At 41.4% G+C, this 17,925-nt stretch overlaps 1 protein-coding gene and 1 non-coding gene across 5 annotated transcripts in view; both read right to left on the reverse strand.

Moving 5' to 3' along the window:
- LOC121168386 (myomegalin-like) overlaps positions 1 to 17,925 on the reverse strand; it is a 143,493-nt gene that overhangs the window by 124,213 nt on the left and 1,355 nt on the right. The window lies entirely within an intron of this gene.
- LOC121168949 lies at positions 1,147 to 1,254 on the reverse strand. The gene has a single exon (XR_005885802.1). It is a non-coding gene; the product is annotated as a U6 spliceosomal RNA (small nuclear RNA).

Here is a 17,925-nt window from a genome sequence, read left to right on the forward strand (position 1 = left end):
CGTCACTAGGACGGGAGTTTCTCTTCTCAGCTTTTCTAATAAATCTTGCTTTAAAACTAAACTGTGTCCATGCGAAAATTCTTCTTTCCTGCGAGACAAGAATTGAGGTTGCTGCCGTATTCGGGGTCAAAAATCCTGCAACAAAATGAAACCACTGAAAGGTATGGCAGGAGTCACAGCACTGCTCAAACTATGTCCGACACTAAACTGCAGGCTTATGTGGACAGGGTCTCGCCTCTGTCCTTGCACCACTGTGTTCTCCTGGCTAGCCCAGTCTCCATAAACAGTGGGGTCAAATGAAGGGGTGCTGTTTGAAGTAAAAACACAGCCCACCCAAAACACTATCCTCTGCTTCTTTCATCAATGCATTTGTTCCCTCCATCCACCAGTCTATCCTGGAGAGACTGCCCAGTTTCAGGAAGAGTCAGAAATGAAATAAAGGTGCATCAAAACCAGTAGCTGATAACTTACTCCAAGAATGCGTTTGAAGATACATATTGAGCAATATGTGTTGCTGTTGAGGGACTGTTTGCTACCTAACACTACTGAAACAACCAGAATGAAACCCTGACAGTTTTCTGCCATCATGTCCATCCATCTGCCAGAATCTGGGCTCACATACTCTGTCTTTCCACTTACAGGTCAGCTACTCACGCTCCTATCTGATGCCAAACTTTCATAACTTCCATTCATATCTTAAGTCCCACCATGCAGAAGGTCTTCCCATCTCCCTTTCATAAATATTTCACTTACTACTGAAAATTTCTATTGATATATGAGCATACTATTATTTAGGTAGTCTTAATAAATAGATATTATTTATCTATCGTCAAATAAAAATCACCCATGGACAGACCAGCATTGTCTCACAGAAGGTTAAGCAAGCATCTCATATAGGTGTTGGTTCATGACCAAGCTGCTCCATTTTCAATACAGTTCCCTGATAATGTGCCTGGGAAAGCAACAGAGGATTACCCGACTACTTGGGCCACTGAATCCCACACTGGTTACCCACTTGTGGCTCCTGGCTCCTGGCTCCTGGCTTTGATCCAGCCCAGCCCAGACCTGTTGTGGCCATTTGCAGATTGAACCAGCAAATGGAAACCCTCTCTCAGTACCTCTGTCTTTCAAATACATAATTTTTAAAAATATATGGAATGATTTATGAATTTTGCGTGTCATCCTTGCGCAGAGGCCATGCTAATCTTCTCTGTATCGTTCCAATTTTAGTATATGTGCTGCCACAGTGAGCACTCAAATAAATAACTTTTTAAACATCTTCTATGGGTTCCATACCTTTACCTGTTTCTGTCACATTTCTTCCTTCTGCTTTTAATCATTTACACTCTTGGATTCCAACACTTCTACTCTCATTTGTTTTTAAAGCCACCATATTCAGGTTTCGACCTTCACCATTCATACTATACTACTCAAAGGCCCAGCACAATGGCTCAACGGCTAAATCCTTCCCCTGCAAGCGCTGCAATCCCCTATGGGTGCCCATACATGTCCCGGCTGCTCCATTTCCCATCCAGCTCCCTGCTTGTGGCCTGGGAAAGCAGTACAGGCTGACTCTGCACCAGCGTGGAAGACCCAGAAGAAGCTCCTGGCTTCAGATCATCTCAGCTTCAGCTGTTGCAGCCATTTGGGGAGTGAACCAGTAGATGGAAGATCTTTTCTCTTTATCTCTCCTTCTCTCTGAAAAATCGATGTTCCTTTCCAATAAAAATAAGCAAACCTTTAGAGAAAATAAAAGATCTCTGGCATCATTCATATCATCCATTCTGTTAAACCCAAAGGTCAATTCTTGGTCACCATACTACTCAAGTTTTCGGCAGCATTTCAAAAAGCTGAACCCCTCCTCTTCCTTGATGCACTTTATTTCTTAACTTCTCAAACCTCAGACTCTCTTGTTTTTTCTCACACTTCACTCACTTGTATCTTCTCTGTCACTTCTACCTGTTTTTCCTCTTTTCTCCAAACTATTAATGTTAGCATGACCCAGGGTTTATCTTTGCTCCTTTCTCTTTCCCCTTAGTAAGTTTCATTTTAGTGACCTCATGTAGTCTCACAACTCTCAAATTTTACTTCCAATCGCATCCCTTCTTCCAAACTTCAGACTTGTATTCTGTACTGCTTACATAATATTGTCACATGAACTATCTTAACAAATATCTCAAACGCAAAATGTCTGAAACAGAACTCCAGCTCTCCACACTCTACACTCCGTTTGTAGCCTTCCCCCAGCAATTACAGCAACATCATCCTCTTAGATGCATAGGCAACAAACCCTGAAGACTTTTTTGATTCCTTTCTTTTATTTTGCAACCTTCACCATTTCCTTCCATATCAATTACTATTTCCTAGTATGACCACCATCATCCCCTACATAGATTATTGTAATACTTGCAAATAGGCCTCCTCATTTCTATCTTTGCCCTTCAATAGTCAATCTGCCAGACAGGATGGCCATTTGTTAGATTATTTTTATGCTCCAAGCTCTTCAGTGGCTTCCCATGCCACTTACAGTAAACACTGAAGAGTCTAAGATTATACAAAGACCTCCCAGATCTTCACCAGCCACTTCACCAGGGCCTCCTCTACCAGGATTCTCACTATTCCCTATGCTGTCTGTAGTCACAATGGTTTTCCTGATGTCTCTGTATATCCAATATCTTCCCCTCAGTCATCTGTTGAGCTCAGTTCTTCAACTTCTTCAAGTGGCTGTTTTAAAATCACTTTCTAAGACATAACCACTTTGGAAAAGAGTTTGAAAGTATGTTATACATTAATTACATGCTTAACTTATGACCTAAAATTTTGACTACTGGGTATTTATTTATACAGAAGAAACACAACAATGAATTTTACTTGACCATTCACAGCACCATTACTCATAACAGCCAATCACAGGAAACAACCCATATTCATCCACACAGGTGAATGGATACCCAATCTACATCACTGGCAAATGATGGACTCAGCAACAAAAACAAATACACTGCTGATACAATCAAAATAGATGAACTTCAAAACTATTATGCTAAGTAAAGGAAACCAGATGCCACAGTCTATACCATAGGATTTTATTTACATGAAACTGTAGCATAGACAAAATTGATCTATAAACAGAAATCAGATTGATGATTTTCTGTAGCTAGAGGTGTGAGAGGAACAGCACCAATAGGACATTGGTAACTTTCTTTGGATGACAGAAATAATTTATCCCTTGATAGTATGATGATTGTTACAATGCTGTGTGTACTTGTTAAAGCTCACCAAATGAGATATCTAATTAAACAAAAAAGATGAAAGGCAAAACAAAAACAACCAGGGGATTGGCAATGCAAAAATTTGAGTGCAAAGGGTAAGGAGCTCAGCCTGAAGACCACCAATCCAGGATATGCTGGTGCTGTTGGTGGGTTCCTATTGCAAATCTTCCTCCAGGGTCCTACTCATGTTTATTTACTTCCCTTTACATTCCAACTCCAAAAATATATTGGGAGGCAGTGTGGTGGACAGATTGGCACTTGGCTCCCTGGGGTGCCTTGCTACTGTGTTCCGGCTTGTGAGGAATCCCCGCTCATGGGCATGGGTGGGACCTGAGACTAGCTGCTACTAGGACATGGCAAAGGGGATGGAATGTCACAGCTGTGATTGCAAGATTTTTTTTACACACACACACAAACACAGAGAACTCCCATCCAATAGCTCATTCCTCAGATGCCCCAAGGCTGGGCCAAATGCTGGAGGTGGGAGAGAAGAATGCATTTCAGGTCTCCCATTCTCCCATGTGTTAAGTTTTGAAATTTGTTTTGCTAGTACACTTGCTCTAGAGCTTCGTGTTTACTTGAAGAGGCCACAGAGAGGGAAGCCCATATGAAAAAAAAAAATAGTAGATGCGTCAAAGAACCCCAAGCAGCTTCTAGCCAACATACAGCAAGACATCAGGGCCCCAGACCTACCATTGCAAGGAAATGGAATTTTCTGACAACCTGAGAGGGAGCACAGAACCAGATTTTTCCCAGCTGAGCCTTCTAAATGAAAATGCAGCCTGTTTAATATTTTGGTAGTAGCTTAATGAGATGTGAAGTGGAGAAGCTAGCAAACCTATACCCAGATTCCCTGCTTTCACACTATGATGTAATAGAAGTGTTTATGTATTTGTGTGTTTGTATGTTTGAAATCATTTTCTAATATGACACCCTTTAGCCCCTTTCTTGTCATATGCTCTCCATTCGTATTTTTGGCCTCCTGCCCTGTTCTACTTTGTTCTTTTTTTTTTTTTCAAAAGAACTTTCCCATTCCAACATTTTATATATTTTATTAATCATAATATGCATTGTTCATTATCTGTGAATGATAGAATATAAGTTCCATAAGAGCAGGAATGCTTGTCTGTTTTGCTTATTGATAGAATTAATAGAACTTAGAACATAATGTGGGTTCAATATATACTTTAAAGAATACACTATATTGTATTACATTATATCAAGACTTAAATTAGCGTCAAACTATTTATACTTTCAGCAGGAATAGAGAGTAGATAATTATCACCAGTCATATAATGAACATTTGCATACCTAAAATACAATATTAGGTCATCTCTGTGGGAAAAAAATCCCTGTTCTATTTCTCTTTCTCATAAACCTCACTTTCTATGCTTCAGTTTGCTTTCAACAATTTCCTATTTCCTCTGGATTTCTAGCCCAAGTCTGATAGGACAGTATGTGGGTGATAAGGCTAGCCCAGGGACTATAATGCCCCACGTGGCAATTTGCACCTGCTTCACAAGTGAAAACGAGGTCAGCACCAGCTATCCCTGCTGAATTAGCAAGGAGACAATGCCACCTCTTCCTGCCACAATCTTGCAGAAAGTCACCATGTAAACAGATACTGTTTTACCAGAGCTCTTCACTGAAAAACACCATTTGCATCTGAAAGAGTGACTAAATTCTACAGTAGGTGCAAGGCCTTTTTTATTAAGAGCAAAATGAGGCCATGCCATTTCTGGGATACCAGGTGTACTCCTTAAGGCTATTAATAGCCAATTTGGTTCCAAAATGGGGACAAAACAGTCAATTCATAGGGCAAGTTTGTGGTTGCTATTAATTATATGTAAAATGCATAATATAGTGCCTAATTCAGAGTAAATACAACCTACATTTCTTTTGCAGAATTCAAATGAAAAACACTTTATGTGCATGAGAAAATTGGGGAAAAGGAGAAAGAGGCAAACATAGGGCAAAGAAGGTCAGAAAGATCATAGGAATTTGAGAGAATACTAATATTAGAAGGTGGGGCAAGATCTGGATCTAGAAAACTCCCCTGGAGATAAGTAGCTACAAATGATAAAGGGCACCCAAGCTGTTTACCTAGTGACCATTTATTTCCACCCCATCTTATCTGAAGGCTGTTGGGTAGAGGTTAAAGACTACAGCCCCGGGCCGACGCCATGGCCTAGCGGCTTAAGTCCTCACCTTGAAAGCCCCGGGATCCCATATGGGCGCAGGTTCTAATCCTGGAAACCTCCACTTCCCACCCAGCTCCCTGCTTGTGGCCTGGGAAAGCAGTCAAGGATAGCCCAAGGCCTCGCCCTCACTTGGGGAGTGAATCATCGGACGGAAGAACTTCATCTCTGTCTCTCCTCCTCTCTGTATATCTGACTTTCCAATAAATAAAAATAAATCTTAAAAAAAAAAAAAAAAGACTACAGCCCCGGGACAGGTCCCCTGCAGCATAAGTGGTCAAGCCTATAGCACCAACATGGTTCATGTTCCAGCTGCCCCACTTCCAATTCAGCTCCCTGCTAATGGCCTGGGAAAGCACTGGAGTACAGCCCAAAGACTTGGGCGCTTGAACCCAAGTAGGAAACTGGGACAAAGCTCATGTTTCTGGCTTCAGAAAGGCTCAGCTTTGACTGCTGTAGCCTTTTGGGAGTGCACCAACAGGTGACCAATCTCTGTGTATCTCTCCTCTCTCTGCAATTATGCCTTTCAAATAAACATTTGAAAAATACAGACTCTAGCCCCTTAAATAAGCAGAAACACCAGAGAAAGAACAGAAGTAGAAGCTGACAGTTGAGGAACAAACAGAAAACTTGCAATTGAATTCATTTCCCAACTGACATAATCACTTTCTACCTGCACGAATTCATGCAAGCCTCTCTACAGGGCCCCTAAGAACCAAGCTTTCACATGATAATATAGTGCCAAATTCATAGCAACACAACTAAAGGACACACTCCGCTCCCTGAGGAGGATGGCAGTGTGAGGAGTAATTCGAATATCCCATTTTGGACCTGGCTCCACTTCCCGCTTCCCCTTTCTCACAGCTCGCAAATGTGCGCTGCTCCAGTTACCCACCAATGAGATGTAACCTCATGGTGTCTGACCTAATCCCCACCCACCTACCTGTGGCTCAGATAATCTCAGTCACCAACCCCTTGGGACCGCCCACAGCTCCTCCCAACCAATTCCTCACACTTCCCTACCCTTCCCCCCTTTTACCTGGCTTTCCCTGGCCTCCTCCATCTTGCCCCCTTCCCCTGCCTTGGCAGCTCCTCAACCTGTCACCACGGCAGGACACGTCTTCCTTCATTTTCTCCCCTACCCACCCCTCTCCTATCCTGTTGGAACAAAGGACCTCCTAAACACTTCGCATTTTGACTTGCAATAAAATTATCATGAAAAGAGAACCTGGCTGCGAGAATTAGCTGCACACGAGAACTTAAGTGTGTCTAAAAACTAAACACAGAAGATGGTTACTACTATCCTCAGACTCTGGGTCCTCAAAGTTCCAAATGGTTTAGCAGTAAGCCAGGAAGCTTCTGCATTCTAGAATGAGCTGCAGAGCAGAATAAGTCTCAGGATGGATACTGTTCTCCACCTCTAAGGCACTCCTGCTCTGAGCCTCAGATGTTCACCACCTTCATCTGTTATTTGTGCGGGGAAGACCTCAGCATCAAGCTCCAAGCCCAGCACTTCTCAATGCAGGCACTGAGTAGTGTTAGCTGGGCAAAGCCAGGTCCGTGTTTGCACCAAGCAAGACACTCAGCTTGACTGGAGAGAACCTGGGCAAGGAGGTCTGATAGAATCTCTGAGTGTGGCAGCCACCTCTGTGGCCTCAGAGGGAAGGGAGAGTCACCCGTAGAAGGGAAGTAGAGGGCTGGTTTGCTTTGGGCTATCTGCCAGTGTGGCATCACTGCTTCTGCAACTGCAGACCACAGCCTCTCCCCTACTCACTCAGGGACTTAGAGGAGGACTTCCCCTCCCCAGGCCTCCATGAGGGCTTCCTAAGTCCTTGTGTGCTTGAAGAGGAGGCAGCAGGGCTAACAGGAGGTTGGCAGATGAAAAGGTGGCATTAACAAAGTAGCCTGTGCCTTCCATTCACTCCCAGCTTCTTCCAGCCAAGTTTCCAAACAGCAGGAACGGTAACCACCCAGTGTGGGTCCAAGTCTCTTCTGCAGTTGCCTGGCAAAAAGCCATCTGGCTATTAGCTCTGCAGAGAACGGCATGTACCAAGGCAGACCTTCGGTGTGTGGGTGGATTAGCTGCTATTTAACATGATAGGGTGGGTCCCTTTCAAGTTTGGATTAGTCTGCACTATGCCTTCTCCACATACGAAGGTGCCTCATGTCTCTGCACCATTAGCAAGTTTAGATGAGATGGCAAAAGCCAGAGCAGGAAACAGAGCAAAGAAACACACACACACACACACACACACACACACACACACACACACACACACAATGCTCACAATGGCTTTTAAAAATACCCATGAAACTCTAGCAGAGGAACTAAATATTTTTTTTTTTTGGCAGCAGGCATGGGGTGCAGAATCATTTTTCTGTGAGTTACTCTAGCTCCTGAATGTTAATGTTCCGCTTTAGCTCAGAAATGCAACTTGGAAGAAAAGAAAAAATTCTTTCAACAAGCTCATCTATTTCTAGAATGTTTGTTTTTGAAGACTGGTAGTTTTGCTCAACAGCCTGGACAGGTAGTTAGGCCTGGTGATTGCTGTGTGACCTCAGGCAAATTACTCTGTTATTAGTGGAGAAATCATAGAGATAATCTTCAAGATCCCCTGAAGATTCTGTTTTTTATTTATCTCCCTTCAGGTGAAAGTCCGTCTCTTTTTCAGCTCCCCAAACCTAAACCCATGTCAAATTTTGCCCCACTCATCTTATCTGAGGAAAAAGATGGATCGGCCCCAGCACAAACCCATTTTCTGTTTTAACACATCCTGCACCCTGAGTAAAAATGGAATCCTCCAAAAAACACACTGAAAACACCCTACCCATAACCTACTAGGCTCCTGCAAACAAATCAGTTCATTCAGCAGGAACAAGCTGCTTCGGGCAACGAATGCTCACAGAATCTCAGCTTTTCCCTAGTAACTGTGCTAATTATAACTCCAGCTACCTGGTAACAGCACTAGATTTCCCGACATTGGCTGGCAATACTAAAGCCATCTCAGCTCTGCTGGAGAAAGAAGCTGACAGACTGAGTTCGGGTGGGGCAGGAGAGAAGGACAGAGCTATGGAAAGGGGAGCAAAAACGGCCAAGAGGTCACCCAGACTCACAGACCTCTTGAGCTGGGAGGGTGTCCTCATCAACCCTGGCCCATGTTAGACACAGAGACCAGCAGCCCAGAAAACAGAGCTTATCCTAGCCAGCAACCTGACAGTCTTAAGTCCTCTCCTTCAATTCTCTCATCCCATCCCAAGCAGCCATCAAGTCTCATATACAGTTTCCTCTCAAATTTTTCCAAGGTCAGCTTCTCTCCTCATCTTCTTGGCTTGGTAGGTCAGCTCTCCAGGCTTCCTGCCCACTCGATCTGTCTTGCCCCAACTTTAACGTGTTCCTTGTGGCTTGAAGCCCAGTAGTGGGCTCACTAACCTGGGGATAAAGGCCCCACTTTCTAAAATGGCACAAAGGATGTACTCTTCAGGTTCCTTCTGTGCCTGCTCAGCTCCAACAACACAAAGCCAGGTAGATTTCCCTTTGGAAGTCCTTTGATACTTTGCCTTTAGGCTTCTGCCTACAGCAAAAATTCTCCTTTCCTCGCTACCTACTGAGGACTGCTCATTCACCTTTGAAGACAAGACCAAGCTCACAAGTTACCTCTTCAAGGCACCTTTGTGGATTGTCCTTCCACTGGTTCTATTCATTTGGGATAGCAAAGCCATTTTGTGGATAACTTTATTATTGCACATTCTGTTACCTGTGTTGTACTGATCTCTGAAGCCTCAAACCCCAGCCTCCTACTTTTGCCAGGCAGTAAATGGATAAACATGATGATCTGCATTTTTCCCTAAACTTCCAGCCTCAGCACTCCACCCCACCCCCAACACCACATGTCGCGGCCACACTGGCCGGGAAACTGGCCAGGCACACAGCACTTGTCACTCATGCTTCAGCGCCTTTATACAGGGGTCTTCAAGAAATTCATAGAAAAGGCATATTATTTTTAAAAAGGACACACATAGAATTCAATTTTTTATACCAAAATAAACATCTTTTAATTTTATTTTTAAAAGTCCCTCCCCCTGTATTCTGTTTCTTCTATTTGAAAAGCCTTTTCCTGTTCCTTTAAAGATTTGATTTGGAGTCTGTGTTATGACACAGCAAGTTAAGCCAGCAGTCATGACACCTGGCATCCCATATGAACCCAGTTGAAGTCCTGGCTGCTTCTTTTGAGCCAGCGCGCCCAGCCAACGGACTGGGAATGCAGCACAAAATGGTCCAAGTACTTGGACCCCTGTTAAGCCATGTGAATGACCCAAAAGCCTCCTGCCCTCATTGTGACCATCTGCACATGGAAGATTTTTTTCTCTCCCTCTTCCCTGTAACTCTGCCTTTCAAACAAATTAATCTTAACAAAAAAAAAATTGACTCAAACTGCACACAGGACCTTTCCCAGTGGATTTTATACCTCTGAGTACTATGGAAGCATCTCTGCATACGTCTTTGGTAGACGTCATTACACCGTTTTATTTGCTGACATCAGTATCAGCATCTAGCATGGTGGTCACCATATGGTATAAATAATCCAAAGTTGCTTGATTGAATATACGAATGCATGTGTGCAAGCATGAATAAATGAAAGACCATGATGATATCTCAAATGAGGAGAGTATTTGAGACAGGAATTTAGAAGGCCTATCCTTTAACTGTAGCGATCTTTATAATAAATTCAGAGAAGTTATACAGATGTGGATCAGAATTTAGTTGAGTGATTTGTTTCCCAGTTACTAGAAGAAAACAATTTTAAATATTCAATAAAGCACTTCTCCTCAATGAGGAAGTATTATGAATTATAGTTAAAACTTCTTTTCCTTTTTAAATGAGAAAGTTATACTAAGCAAAAATAGGAAACTAAAGTTTTACTTTTGGCCAAGGTATTCTATTATTTTTTTCAAAAATCAAAGCCCAGAGGGCTGGAATTTCATTTGGGTATTGTGTGTGGCAGGCAGGGTCCCAGGCACTTGGGCCATCTTCTGCTGCTTTCCCAGGCACATTCACAAGGAGCCAGATTGGAAGCTGGGCAGTCAGGACTTTAAATGGTGCCCATATGGCATGCCAGGGTTATAGATCACAGCTTAATCGGCTGTGCTGCAACACCAGCTCCCAGAGGTTCTGTTATCTTTAAAATATTATGACAGACACATAAAAAAAAATTCCCAAGAAAGGAGTTGTAAAACATACCTTACATAAACATTTCAATTTTAACCATTTCTAAGTGTACAGTTTTGCAGCATCAAGCACATTCAGATTGTTGTATAATTATCACCATCTTCTGACTCCAGACGTTTCTCCCCAACTGAAACTCTGTGCACACTGAACACTAACTCTCCCTTCCTTCCCCTGCCCTGCCACACCCATCGGCAGTCTCCACTCTCCCATTTGATTATGTATTTTTGTAAGCAGAATCATGTAGTATTGCCCTTTTATGATTGGCTTCACTTAACATAAGATGCCCTTGGTTCACTTATGTTATACCTTATTTTGTAAGTTCCTTTCTTTTTAAGGCTAAATTGTATTCCATTGTATAAATACTCCATATTTTATTGATACAATCACCTGTTAATAGACGTATTTTTGTATATGTCATTGTTTTTGTTATTTTTGGATGTATATTCAAAATGAAATTATTGGATTATAATGTAATTCCATGTGTTTTAAAGTTTTATTTGTTGTTTTTAGAAAGAGAGATCTTCCACCTGTTGTTGCACTCTCCAAATGCCCTCAGCAGCCAGGACTAGGACAGGCTTGAATACAGTCTGAGTCTCCCACATGGAGGGCAGAAATCCAAGTCCTTTAGCCATGACCTGCAGCCTTCCAAGGTGTGCACTAGCATGACGCTGGACTCCGAAGCAAAGCCGGGACTGTTACCCACACATTCCAACACGAATCACATTGTCCCAGGAGTGTCTTAACCAGTGCACCATTTGCTTAATATTTTGAAGAGTCTATATCATTTTCTACAGCAACTGTACCATTTTACACCCCAATGCATCTATACACAGAAGTTCTGCTCTCTCCATATCCTTGCCAACACCTATTTTTTGTTTAAAGACTTTATTTGAAAGGTAGGGTTATAGAAAGAGAGATAGTGAGACAGAGAAATCTTCCATCCACTGATTCATTTTTCAAATGGCTACATATCTGGGGGATGGGCCTAGTCAAGCGCAGGAGCCAGAAACTGTATCTGGGTCTCCTATAAGAGTGGTGGAAGACCAATCACTCAGACCATCCTCCACTGCTTTCTCAGCCACATTAGCAGACAGCTGGAACACAACCAGAGCAGTCAAAGTTCAAGCTGGCTTTCACACGGGATGCTGGTTTTGTTGGTAGTGGCTTAACCAACAGAGACACAGCACCAGTCCTGTTATTTTGTTTTTAATATATAATATAATAGATAACACATAATATTCATTCAATGGATGTGAAGTTCAATAAAAAATATTTAATGAATGGAATCTCCGTTTTCTTAATTTCCCACCTCCCAAAAGAAGAAATGGATAAGAATGCCTTCACAGACCTCAGAGTGCTAAGATCAGAAATCATCACAGCAAGTGTGCACAGATTCAGACATACCTGGACCATGGCCACGCTAGACTACCAGGAGAACTGCTAAAAAAGTTTGCCTAATTAATCTTTTATCTGCCTTTACTTATGTCCCTCCCTTCCCGAACATACATATTTCTTAAGACTTATGTAAATAAGAAGAGGGAAACTAGTAGCCAACTGTAACAACAAAAGAAGAAAGAAAGAAAGAAAGAAAGAAAGAAAGAAAGAAAGAAAGAAAGGAAGAAAGAAAGGAAGGAAGGAAGGAAGGAAGAAAGAAAGAAAGGAAGAAAGAAAGGAAGGAAGGAAGGAAGGAAGGAAGGAAGGAAGGAAGGAAGGAAGAAAGAAAGGAAGAAAGAAAGAAAGAAAGAAAGAAAGAAAGAAAGAAAGAAAGAAAGAAAGAAAGAAAGGAAGGAAGGAAGGAAGGAAGAAAGAAAAAGAAAGAAAGAAAGAAGGAAGGAAAGAAAGAAAGGAAGAAAGAAAAAACAGAGTTGGCGCTACTAAATATATTAAATATAAGAAAACCATTAACTCTGGCAACAGCAGTCGAAACAGTCACATTAGATGATAATCTGAGAAGGTACAAACTGTTTCCAGATATGCAGATTAGGAATAAGAATGCTTTCCATTTATTTAATAACTAATACATTAAAATATGCTTATATGTGAGGAGGAAAGAATTTCAGGAATTTACCCCTCCAAATCACAGAAGTCAGGCTACAAGAAGCTTAGTGACATGGCCCAAGTTGTGTAGCTAAGAAATAGTAGATAATGAATTTCCACTTCTTTACTGAGTCTAACACCCGAACCCCTACATTTTGGTAACCTTCCAAGAAACAAATCCTTCTCTGATAGCCTTCTGTTGATTCAGGTCAATATTCCCAAATCCGATAGTCTGATGGTGCTCCCAAATTTCCCGGAGTGTTGAGCTGCTTAATTTACAAGTGTTTATACACTGTTACCATCTTGTCTTTTGCCCAGAGAAATCTAACCAGTGTTAAAACAAATAAGCCAACAAGCTGGAAAGAAATTTAACAAATCCAGGCTTTCTTCTATTTTCTCTGAAATGGGTATTTGTATCTGAGGCTTCTGGAGTAAATTTAGTGCAATGAGGACACTTAGGTTATATGAGGTTATTTCTACATGAGCAAACTGAAAATGGAGAGCAGAGACATGACGAGCGGTCCCACTTCCTCTACTGAGGAAAAGGAAACTGATTCACAATAAAATGCAATCCAAATTAAGTTTGTGTCCAATTAAGTGATTTTGTCATTTCTCAACTTGTCACAAAAACTGGTAAATATTATTGCTAGTCATTGCACTGAGTTCAACTAATTGGTTCATCTGATCTTTTCCCAGACCCAGTAAGATGGTTATTATTGTATCTCTTTTACCTCAGAACAATTACAGCATTTGCCCACATTAACAGGGTCAAAAGTATGTGGCAGAACCAAAACTCCAATCCAAATCTATCTGATTCAGAGCTCTTAGCTATCAAACTCAGCAATAACAGAATAGCAGCGGAAGTAAGCTATGTTCCACAGGCACAGAAAATGCTGTATGTAAAACTCAAAGATTGCTCAAATACTGTCCAATCTAAAAAAATGATAAAACTGAGGAAGTTCTTTCTCAAACAAGGCAGGCAGTTTTTGTCTCTTAAACAATGGAATACAACTCTTGCAGATCCCACCTAAAGGTAAAATCCACTTCCTAACATCAATTACCTCATATTTAAACATCTACACCATCTGATCTGAAATGACAGCATTGTCTTTCACTATCAAGTCTTGCTTTGTCATATTTTAAAGTCTATTCTTAACCTGGAGTTTTAAATGCTTTTTAGCAACCCTGGGAACCAGTAACTGCACACAAGCTGAACAAGTGGTCATCACCAGGTAAGGCACACTGGGTGGTAGCTTTGTGTGCTGTTTGTTGATGGAGTGTTCACCACACAGCAGTGGATTTCACAAATTCAGGGCCAGGCATGTTCCTAGTGGCAGCATGCAGCTAATACAAAAAGATGCTGGATTAGGTAATCAACAATAAAGAAGCTGGCCAAGACCCAGAAATGTCTTGTCACAGCAGTTGCCATCCAGAAATGCTAACAAGCCAATCTCCCTGGGAGTGGGTGACTCTGTGGACCCCTGGCAGCATCTTCTCACTTTACATTGCTTCAGATGGGGAGTTACTTTGGCTGCAATGATACCCTCTTTGCTTGCCTTTTATGTTTAGTCTTCCCCAAAACCCTGAACTTACAATTAATGTTTGCTACCAATAGGGGGCAGAAGTATCTAATCACATCAGTATACAAAAGATTTTCCAAAAAGTCATGGACATGCACACTATGAAGAAAATATCGAAAAAAATTTTTGCGCCAAAATAAATTTACTTTTAATTACATGAAGCATCCTCATACATATATTTGAGCAGAGGTAAGCCATCATCTTTTTTTTTAATCACTATTTATAAAAAATAAAATTACCTTAAAAGCTCAACTTATAAAGAATAATCAATCAGGCCACTGTGTGGTGCAGCCGACTAAGCCACAGATTGTGAGTACAACACATCAGAGTCCCAGCCTGTTCCCTACAGATTCAGCTTCCTGTTAGTGAATGTGGGAAAATAACAGAAGTACTTTATATCACCTCATGTTTGACATGGCTCTGCCTTTCAAATAAATAACTTTTATTAAAGTAGTCGGTTTCAGTGAACCAATTTCTACTTTATTAGTCCATGGTTAATAGGATTCTTAAGACTTTTGTTTTCAGGCGAAGCAAATGAACAGACATTTTCCAAAGAACAGATTCAATTGGCTAACAGACATATGAAAAGATGCTCAGGCTCCCTAGCCATTAGGAAGATACAAATAAAAATCACATTGAGGTTCTAACTAATTCCAGTGAGGCTGGCCTACATTCAGAATTCTATTAACACCTGCTGATGTGAATGTGGGGAGAAAGGTACCTTCCTCCACTGATGGTGGAAGTGTAGGATAGTACAACCATTATGGAAATCAGTATGGAGAGTGCTTAGAGAATTGCAAATAAGCCTGCCACATGATCCAGCTATTCTACTCCTAGAATATATCCAAAGGAAATGAAAACTGCATATGAGAAGGGGATCTGTAATCCTATGTTTATAACAGCACAGTCTACGATAGCATAGAAACAACCCAGCTGCCCTTCCAAAGAGGAGTTAAAGAAACTGTGGTGCATCTACTCTATGAAATATGACTCAGCCATTAAAAAGAACGAAATTATACCATTTGCAACTAGATGGTCCCAACTAGAAAACATTATGCTCAGTGAAATAAGTCAATACCAAAAGGACAAATACCATATGTTCTCTCCGATATAAGGTGACCCTCATGCAAACTGTAAGATCAATAACCCTTTTCATACTGTTTTCGCTACATCCCATGTGTTTTGATGATTTGTTTTCATTGTCATTTCTTCCAAATAGTTTCTTTTCTCTTGTCAAATTCATTGCTGGCTCATAGATCGCATGGTGGCATTATTTTACCCAAGAGGCTTTGCGTTTTCTTCACCCATTCATTGGTTATTCAGTGGTGCGTTTTTTGACTCCATGGTGCTGTAAATGTTCTGTTTTAACTTCTACCTGCTGACTTTGCTGCATGGCTCCTCATTTAAGGGAATGTATAGTGATAGTGTAACAGACTATCACATTCAGATGTGAAGATGTAATGCAATATGCATAACCTACTTCCCAACCAAAGATGGACTCCCAATGAAACTGTTGGACATATCTAGACGATGGGATGCTGGACTGTCTGACATTGTCTGTACCAGCAATGTCAGGGAACACTTAAGTAAAAGATTAATGGACTTATGACTGCTTATGAAGGGCTATACTATTGTATTAATATGGGGAAAATCAGTCAGGGGGTGCGGATTTGTGGGGAGATGGTTTGGGGAAATCCTAGACCTTACAAAATTGTACCATAAAATTCAAAATTTTAAAAAAATGTAAATATATAAAGATTTTTGGTTTTAGTCCTCTGAATAGCTGAAAGAACCCCTAAACTCCTTTTTTTAATTGCTTTTTTAAAGTTATTACTCCTAATTTTTAACATAGTTTTCTGGTTCTTACAACTACTCTTACAGTAAAAATCCTTTTAGCTTCCTTTTCAGTAATAGATTATATATCTCGTTTAGTCTCCCTTTCACCCAATTACTTAAAGGAGAACCTGTCATCTGAAAAGACAAGCACAACATTCTCTCTCACCCTCTGACCCCAAGCGCTTCATATATCCATGGCTCACTCTCTCTCATCGAAACAGTAATTTTTCACTCTTAAGTAAAAACAGCTCAATAGAAGTCTGCAGTAACAAATATGCAAAACAGAGAATTAATCTTGATTTACATAGTATGTGTTTCATAAACCTTGGTCTTCTTAAACAATAATAATGTATACAGCACTCAAACTATTGCAAATGCTAGTGCAGACATGAGTTAATGTTTTTACTATGTCTATTTTTCATGATGTGTCTTTCCAACACTAAAGAAACATCAAGCCAGGTTTGGTAACAGATTCGGGCTCTAAAATCTTGTTGAAACCCCTGACATACATGGGATGGAAGGCATACTACCCTTGATGTCTCCACCAACACTGCTGGTGATCAATCTCCCCAATCCTGTGGAGTTACTATGTGAATGAAAAGGATGAGCCTATGATGCATTTGTGGAAATACACGAGAGTGAGGTTATTAAGGATCAAGCTCTCACAGCTTTAAATATCATAGCGATAGATACTAACAGAAATGTAACCACTATCCCCTCATAGAAGCATGATGCTGCTAAGCTAACAATGATCTTCATGGCTGCCAGGTAGGCACTGTTCTCAGTGCCAATGAGACACTGGAACAGGTTCAAGGAGGGCAGGCTACATACCTGTGCCCCCTGGTCATTCAGAAGGACTCTTGATTTGGTGACTTCCTTATTCTTTGTCCTTCCATCAAAATGGATCTGCCTGGCTTCCATCAACCCTCCATCCCTAGGTTGTGTGGTAGACTTATTTCAAGTGCTGTTAATGGCCAATAATGGTTTTATGTGTTCTGCTGCCCCTATAATAGGAGGATATTAAACTAAATCTTCCATGTTTTTCAAATAATAGTAACCAAATGCACAGAGGGATGCCACAGACAGACTGACCAAGGTTTGACGAGAAGGGAAAGAAGAGGATATGTGGCATGAGATCCAGCAAGACAAATAAGGCAGTAGGTGCCTGACTAACCTGCTCATAACTAAAACTAGGCAGCAGAGGGCTGTTATCCACACCCTGAATAGGATCCTGCGGCAACACAGGAGTCTAGTGAAAGCCTGGTCACCACTGTGTGTGAAAATGCACATGACTCAGCTCCCACCACTCTCCCTCTTGTGCAGCAACTCTAATCTGCTCACTCACACTGCTCCAGAGGAGAACTGGCACTTCTCACACACCACCCAGAGTGTAGCATAGAAGGTGCAACCAAACGATTCAGTCACTAGACTCCAGCTGAAAGAAATCATTGCCTCCAAACCAACTGAGACTTTGCTCTTTCCTGCTGCCTTTAGGAGACAGAGCTAAAGAGAAAACTCACTCCCTCTGCAAAGTCAACAGATTCATCCTGTCTTCCCACCCTCAGGTAAACACTGCCACTCTCCTTCCAGCTCCCGACCTGACAATGCCCTCCTGGACCCTCAGTAGTGCCAATGACACTAACGCGGCAAAATGTCAATGATCTTCGCATTCTACACGCCATGTAGAAGATGGCGGGCTAGTCCATGCACATTTCAGGAAAATTCAAATTAAAACACAGGCACTGGAGAAAGACTAGAAACAGTCTCTGGTAGAT

Source organism: Ochotona curzoniae, unplaced genomic scaffold, assembly GCF_017591425.1.
Source record: "Ochotona curzoniae isolate NIBS_2020 unplaced genomic scaffold, NIBS_Ocur_1.0 scaffold_1037, whole genome shotgun sequence".
Lineage (NCBI taxonomy): Eukaryota > Metazoa > Chordata > Mammalia > Lagomorpha > Ochotonidae > Ochotona > Ochotona curzoniae.